A 7,629-nucleotide genomic window follows, 5' to 3' on the forward strand; every position below is an offset into this window, starting at 1 on the left:
GGTCACTGCTCTATCCCTAGTTGGACCAGGTGCTTGTCCTCTACCTCTAGTGTGCCTTCTCCTGCGACCTCTACTACGATCTCTTGCTACTGCTCCCCTTCGGAGTGCATCCAAAATGGTTGGCTCAGGCGCACCCTGTCTTGCTGGTGTTGGTGTTGCCACAGTTGTTGCTCTAGTTTTGAGCATCTGCGAAATAGAGTGAAGAAGGTCAGATACCAATTTGTGTAACCTAGATATACCAATTGGATTCAAGTAATAACACGAAAGAAATAAGGAAAGAAAGAAATGAGTTTTCCTAAAGTCCTATAGCCTCACGAAGAAAAGTAAAGGCACCCCCATACCGTTCCGCAAGACTCTACTACACTTGTCCTTGTGTGATGAGATCACTGAACCTGACTCTGATACCAAGTTTGTCACGACCCACAACGAGTCATGAGTAGCACCCACACTTAAACTCCTAGGTGGCGAACCAACGAATTCAACCTCAACTTATACCAATTGTTAACCATACGGAAAACAACCATAATACAGAAGCTCAAAACTTATTAAACTAATCAATAAAATAAACCTCTCGAGTATATTACATATCATCCCCAAAACCTGAAATTCATCACATCAAGGACATTTATTATCAAAATACCAAGTCTAAGAGTATTAAAGACACCAAAATAAATAAGTAGGATAGTCTGATCCAATAATATCATACTGGCTCGTGGCACCCGATCCAAATATATTGTTAATTTATCATTTATTATCACCGCTTTCACTTCATTAACAATATTTCATCAAGCCTTCTTTATTCAAGGCATCACTTTGATAAAGAAATTTTAAGATTATGGATTTCATGGTCTTGGGATTTCAGACCAACCAAGAACAACACATGAATTATCAAAACCACAACCACCAAGTACATAGAAAAATTCACAATATCACTCAATGATTATCAATTACTATTAAGAGTTTATCTATCACATAGAATAAATCATAACCGACCTCCACTGAAGAACCAAAGTCAAGCGAGCTACTTTCCCAATGCCTTTTCTTTCCTCAATAACTCCAAATGTTTCCAATCTATCAAGTAGACAGTTGATGAGTCTGATATTTGGACTCATTTAGGGCTTTATTTGTATAGATTTAGTGTGCTCAAATGCTTATTTTGTGCAAATAACTAATGTAAAATGCTTGATTTCTAGGTATATGGATTGAGGAACAAAGCAAGGACACTAATTTGCAAAAATGAAGAAAGCGAGCTGAAAGATTGAAGAAAAGCAAGCCTGGTGATCGCCAAGTCCACTTGGCAAGTCACCGAATGGTTGCTTGACCACCTAAAGTTCCAGTGTGCCAAGCCCTGAAGGAAAGACCCAAGTTGGCGAGAGAAAGAAGCAGTCGGCGGATCGCAGTGGTTCCGCGATGCAGTGTTGGATCGCCCAAAGTTACAGACCTTGAGGACGCTGAAGACCAAGGCAGAAAGGCGATGGAATTGACCAAAGGGCGGATCGTCAAGTGGTTCGGCGAGCCCGACTTATTGCACCGAGTGGCTCTTCGCAACATATTTTTGGCTACTATAAATACATTTTTGAACATTTAGTTTAAGAGAAAATTTTCATATCTAATTTTCCATATATCAAATTATGATTATTATTCTGAGTATTGAGACAAGTTTTTCCCTAGTACTTCCTAAGCTTTGAAGAATTGAAGTTTTTCACTTGCAAGAAATTGGAGGTGAGTCTTTGAGATTCTTCGAATTGGAACATTGTAAGAACTAAATCAATCTTACCCAGTTGATGGAAACTCAATTTGGTAACGATTTTAATCATTTTATGATATCTAGCTAAAACTCCAATTCTTGGGGTATGATTATGTGATTATGGGTTGATTTAGTTTATAGGTATTGCTAATTGTTAGTTTAAATGTTGTTTATAAGTAAGTTCAATGAGTAATTGTGGTTTAATTTAAGAATTATAGTTGCAAATGTTGTTCTACCCTTGTGTTTTTGGCTTGCTCGAGAGAGAGGTTTTAAAACTAAGCTTATTGATTAATGGTCAGTGGGTATTGGGTAGACCTGGGTTCAACTCGAGAGAGTGAATCCTAAACTCAATCCCGCACATTCAACTCGAGAGAGTGAATGGACTAAGGTGTGGGCTGGTCTTATTTTGCTTGCTTGTTGATGTTCGAGAGAAATCAACTTGATTCGGGTTAAATTGTTCAAGAAAAAACTCATCCCCTATATGGCTTAGCTTACTCACTAATATACATGTATTTCCTAACAGTTTTAATTATCCATTTGTTTATATTAGCTTATAATTGAATCACATCCCAAGAACCCGTCTCATTATTGTTATTTCGTATTGTTTGCCACTGTTTGTAGTTGATAATTAAAACCAAAACCCCCTTATTTGACATTTCTGTCACCCCGATTTGAATTATGTTTTAATTCGATAATGTCTATTCATATGGCTGAGTTTACCATATTCATACTTCCTAATAAATTCTCAAACATGTACCAATCCATGTGGCATTCGACCCCAACTCATTTAGTTGGGTTTTATACTGACTAGCGATCGTTGACACTTTGAATTGGAAGAAGTGTCCTTGAAATGTTAATCAAAATGGCGTCGCTGCCGGGGAGTGGTGTTGTTCGAGATTTTTTGGTGAAGTTGAATTTTGTTCGTTTTAGTCGTAGTTGAATCTGCTTACTTTTAATTTTGGTTTTTGTGTTGCTGGCTGAACAGAAGAAATGAGCATATCTGGTAGTAACGGTGACCCAGTGGACCACCCTCCTTTAAGATTCATGATTTTTAGGGATAACATCCTAAATTTTAGGCAATTTGAGGGTGAGTCAATCCAAGTTGTGGCTGAGATTTAAGACAATATTGTTGCAATGCCCAACTCATGCAGTTCTAGATAAAATGCTACTAGAATGTTTCTATATAGGTCTTGATCCTGAAAACAGAGGATTGGCTGCCCAACTTTCTTCGAGTGGTCTAATACGACAGCCCTATGCAATAGCAGCCCAACTACTTGATCACAAGACTATGACACACAAGGAGACAAAGAAGGACCAGAATTTGGCCACACTATTGACTCACATAGATCTCTTGGCCAAAAAGATTATGGAATTGGAGGTACCGTACAAAAAGAAAGATCGGTACATTCCCCCTCACGAGCGTAGAAATCCCAAGGAGTACGAGGGTGGACAAGTAGAAGAGACACTCTCACTCATTCTCCACAAAGTCAAAGAACATGACAGAGTGTTGAAAAAGATAAAAGAGAATGTCTCACTACTGAATCAGATGACTGTTTCTCATTCCATATCTATTCAGCTACTGGTGACTCAAATGGGTCACTCACTACTGAATCAGATGACTGCTTCTCATTCCATATCTATTCAGCTACTGGTGACTCAAATGGGTCATGTGTTGTCTCGTCTCCACCCTAGTAATGAAGTCTGAGTAGGTACTTGCATCGTGCCACGACGTTAACTAAGGTGCTTGTTAGGAAGCAACCCAAGTTTTTATTTACTTTTCTTTTGCTTTTGAAATAATCGTGTGTTGATTTTGCAGGTTGAAGTGTGAAATGTATTTGAAATGTGCAGGTTGGCGAGTAAAAGGCCCAGTTGGCGAATCACCGAAATGGTTGGGGAACACGACTTGGACCGATGTTGGACTCAAGGAATCAGAATGTGGAGTTTGTAAAATTCTGCTTGCCATGGACAAATTGGCGTGTCGCCGAACAAGTCGGCGATCACGACTTAGTCCGTCGTTTGGACCCCTACATTAATTGGAGATCCTATAAAACTCGGCGAAGTAAGTGACCACTCTGCGTATCACCGAGGGGTTCGGCGATGAAAATTAATGTCGTTGAAAGGGCAAGAAATGGACGGTTTTTAAATGGCCAAAGGTTTAAAATTTCAAACTCTTTCACATTCCCTCACTTTTTAACTTCCCAAGATCACACCCACACTATATTTTTCTATATTTTCGGGTTTTTACCGCTTCCTAGTCATCAATCTTGTGCTTGGAATTGGGAATCTTTGCCGCCTAGCATTTCAAATTATATATTCAGCATTAAAGGTTGGTTTTCCGAACCCCGAACTTGCATTTAGCAATTTTACTCAATTGCAATTGTTTGTTCTTAGTGATGTGTGTTGGGCCTCTCTGAATCCATGCTTGTGTGCTTGTTTGTCTATTATAATTTCAATATCGTGCCTAAAATTCCTAAGTGTTAATTTCCTGAATTGCGTGCTTAAAATTGATCATAAATTGTTGGGTTGTGCTTGATTGTTGTTGGGTCTAGTCGGGTGAAGTCTGAGTAACCCATAATTGTGCTAAATGACGCACTTTACCCGATGATGAAGCGGTTGACGTCATTCTTAAGGGCTTAAGTCATCAAATGACCAATTTTGGCTAAACCGGAGGAAATATGAATACCACAGTGGCATGGGTCTTATGGGTCTGAGTCTAATTGATTAAGTGTTTGGTTTGATTTTGTTTTCGGGGATTGCGGGGTTGATTTTGGAAGTCGGGGTAGAAAGTAGGCACGTTGGACAGTTTGGCGAGCAGGGTCGAGCTTGCCAAACAACTCGGCAGTTTGCCGAATCCCCCTTGATCGCCTTTAATTTCATGCTAATGTTAAGTTTCGGTTTTGTAACTTTCGGTGAGAAGCCTGAGTTCACCGAGTGCACTCGGCGACTCGGCGACTCGGCGAAAGTCTTATTTGATCGCCCTTTCTACCCCCGTAACCCTTAAATACACTGTAACTTTCGGCCGGCTTTTCTGTGCTCACTGAAAGCTATCCGCGATTTGCCGAAAGGCCCCTCTTATCGCCGACATGCCAACTTTTCTGGGAATTTTTGAGCCAATCCTTTCGGCGAGCCCGATCTGGCTCACCAAAGTGATTCGGTGACTCGCCGATCGGTTCGGCAAGTCTGTCTGCAATTTGATTTCTATGATTTGTCTTGAAATGTTTTTAATTTTCTATGATGTTTTTGCAGATATGGCTACAACCAACTTGGACATGCCGCATCGTAAAAGAGCAAGGGGCATAGTGATCAATAAAGGGGTAGCAAATCTCCCTAAAAAGGGAAAGACAACACCTCCCAAGGGAGGCAAGGGTAAGGGCAAGAAGCCCATATCAGAGGTTCCGGAGCACAACTCCAGCAGCGAGGGAGAGTCATTTGACTCACAGGTTGCATTCTCCGAGTCCGATGATGAACGGCCTCTACAGTCCAGGCAAGCAGAGATCTGTGCTAGGTCTCACCCAGACTCATCGAGAGCTCTAACGACCACCCCTCCTACAGCAGATACAGTGCCAGCTCCGACACCGACTGTGGTCCTAGTGCCACCAGTACAGGTTCCTCCTCCCCGGCTACTCAACAGATTAAAAGTCGATGGGTTGTGAACAATTCTCGAGGAAAAGTTGTTATCCACGGAGGGCTTAGTGGGTAGATACTCCGCCGTGAGGGACACATTCCAGTTTCACCGGTTCTAGTAGTTCACCATTCCCCGAGGCCCCTATATTCCTACATGGGTCCAGGAGTTCTACACAGCATACAGTGAGTTGATACCCAAGGGAAAGAAGAAAGCTAGTGCCTTCAGATCGGTGAAGTCTGTCTTTGTCCGGGGGTAGGAAGTAGGGTGCAACAGAGATCACCTTAATATTGTACTAGATTGGGCTTTAGGTTCTACACATGCATATGAGGGCTTGTCTACTACTCAGTCCCTGGATGACTTAAAGGGCTGGCTTGCCTGTCTGATTTCTAATACCACCCCGAGGTAGATAGAGGCAGGATCTCACATCGAGAAGAAGGACCTGAATATTGTCGTTTGATATTAGTTTGGTTTTATCGGCAACTCTATTATGCCATCACAGAATGAGTCCATCCTCCGCCATCCCAAAGAGGCTTGCCTTGGGTCAATCATATCTAAGAGGAGCATTGACAAGGGACTCATCATAGAGCAGGAGATGGCCATGATGGCCAAGCAAAGCAAGACGTCCCTTCCATTCTCGGTAATGATTACAAAGTTGTGTCGACGTTCTGGAGTTCCTCGTGATAAGATGAGAGATATTGAGGTCACTCCCACATCTTCCACACACATTCAGCGTATAGAGGTTGAGTACACGCTGGAAGAGGCAGACGGGAGAAGAGCAGCTCCAGTGGACGCATCCCCGAAGAATGATGTTGAGATGATTCCTACAGAGGCACCTTTGCCTACTTTGGCCTCCAGGCCTTCAGGTACACCTGCTTCCACTTCTTCCTCCCAAGCTCGTAGTGCTTCCCGCAACTTTCCAGCCCGCTAGGATTACTCAGGCCATGATCCTGAAGATATGGCACTTAGCCCATTTTGTAGATGTGAGGCTACTCGATTGGAGGTTCTGGTACCATGGATGATCGAGAGTGTTATCCTAGCTACACTGACACCCCTACAAGAATCTATTGATACACTCACAGCGAGAGTTAAGACTTGTGAGAGTAGACAAGGAGCTACTTCAGAGGTGACGACTTTAAAAGTCGAGGTCGCTGATTTGAGAAAGGATGTGGACTACTTGAAGTCCATAGACTTCACTTAAATTCTGGAGGCACGTGATGATGTGGATGACCTGACTACTTCTGAGATTCCTCCGGCCACCACCAGAGACATACAGATGGATGACATAGCAGCTGATGAGTCGGAGGCAGAGACCGACGAGAAGCAAAAAGAGGTGCCGAAGCAGACCATCTATGGAGACATGCCTGACCTTGAGGAGACAATTATGCAGTCAATGATTCAGACATTGCTGAAAGAGACATCCATGGAAGGCCCTAGTGGATCGAGTGTTGCCGATATGACACTGGACACTGATGCCCAGACAGATGAAGCGACTTTGTAAATAATGTAACAACCCTCAAAATAAAGTAGGATAAAGTAGAGCCTCACATGGGTTTTATGCATTAATAACTTGTCAAAATAATGAAGAATATCCTTTTAAGTCAGTTTTAAAGAGTTTGGAAGTCAAACGTCAAGGGACAACCAAGACGTTCGGAAACTAGTCTTTTACGTGTTGGTGTGTTCTAGTATGTTGTTCATGTTTTTATGTGTTGTTTGGAGTCTAAAATCAGTGTAGGTGACCCTAGTGTCTTAATATATGTTCATAGGGTCAAAACATTCGAATACGACACCCCCGGGGGTCACCCTAAGGGACCCCGAAGAGGACCCCAACCTTGGCCAAGCAAGTTGCCAGGGCACCTTGAGAAATGCTCATGGAGGGAGCATGTTTGCGTCGCGGACTAGCTCCACCATAGGCCAAAAGTTTGGTCCGTGTCGTGGACATGTCGCGGACTCCACTGTCTTAGAATTTAATTTCTAGAAACTTGCGGGAACACCTCTGCATCGCAAACTTGTTTCCCGACGAAATCTGCGAAAATAAATCTCAAGTTTGACTTGTTTAAAAGGTCCAACTAAGTGAGGGGGGTAGTTTTGGGAATTATTATTCTACCTATTCTAGGGTATTTTAAGTTGGTTAAAACCCCAAAACCTAAAATTAGACCCCATTCTTCAAATTGACCCTCCCTCTCAAAATAGATTCTCTCAAAAACTCCATTGAAGACCTTGATGAAGCTCAAGCTAGAAGATGGGTTTTCAACTGATT

This window comes from Solanum tuberosum, unplaced genomic scaffold (genome assembly GCF_000226075.1).
Source record: "Solanum tuberosum cultivar DM 1-3 516 R44 unplaced genomic scaffold, SolTub_3.0 scf00631, whole genome shotgun sequence".
NCBI lineage: Eukaryota > Viridiplantae > Streptophyta > Magnoliopsida > Solanales > Solanaceae > Solanum > Solanum tuberosum.